The following is a 903-nucleotide window of genomic DNA, read 5'->3' on the forward strand; positions in this document are numbered from 1 at the left end:
TTTATTTTTCAGGATTCACAGATGAACAGAAAGTTCAAAAGAACAGCATTTATCTAAAATAGAAATCTTCTGTAACATTCTAAATGTCTTTACTGGCACTTTTGATCAATTTAATGCATCCTTGCTGATTAAAAGTATGCTTATCTTTCTTTCTTTAAATCGTACTTATCCCAAACTTTTGAACAGTGATGAATCACATTTACATGTCATAGCATCTCTACTAAATTCTACTCTCTCAATTTGAAGGTTTTATTAATTTACACGAGTTTTCCAGGTCTAGAAATCACAAAATGCCCTCATATAATAGGCTACAGGTTTTCCTGGAGGACAGGACTCCTGCTTCTTCTGCTTCTTCAAGCTGTTGAGGAATGTCTTGTTTTAGCTCATCTTGAGGTCAGTAAAGTATGCTTTACCACCTTTACCACATGTTTTGGTTCTGTCCTTCATCATCAAACACGCTTCCTCTGCAGAACAGCGCCATCCAGCGGACGCCTCGATCATACTCAGTTTACAGTCGGTTATTATTATGATGACTCATTTATAGTATATTTGGAGTATTGTATATGTCCTGAATACCTCAAAATCAACGTTAAAGCACCACCTGAAACATTTTACATCAATAAACTAAATGCATTTTTTACTCTACTTTTTAAACGAATCTTTTTCACTTATTTTATATATCTAGTGCAATGACATCCACACATTTCAAATGCCCAAATACTATTTGTGGTGACTTCATTTATAGAAAACCGCATTAATCTCAATATGCAGCATATGCATTTGAAGGATAGACGGGCTTTTATTTTGTAATCCGGTAATTAAAAGTTTTTTTTTTTTTTATTAATTACATTTTTTTTTTATTAAACACTTGCTTAAGGAATACAAAAGTGAAAAAACATATGG

This window comes from Sinocyclocheilus anshuiensis, unplaced genomic scaffold (genome assembly GCF_001515605.1).
Source record: "Sinocyclocheilus anshuiensis isolate Anshui unplaced genomic scaffold, SAMN03320099.WGS_v1.1 scaffold208, whole genome shotgun sequence".
Lineage (NCBI taxonomy): Eukaryota > Metazoa > Chordata > Actinopteri > Cypriniformes > Cyprinidae > Sinocyclocheilus > Sinocyclocheilus anshuiensis.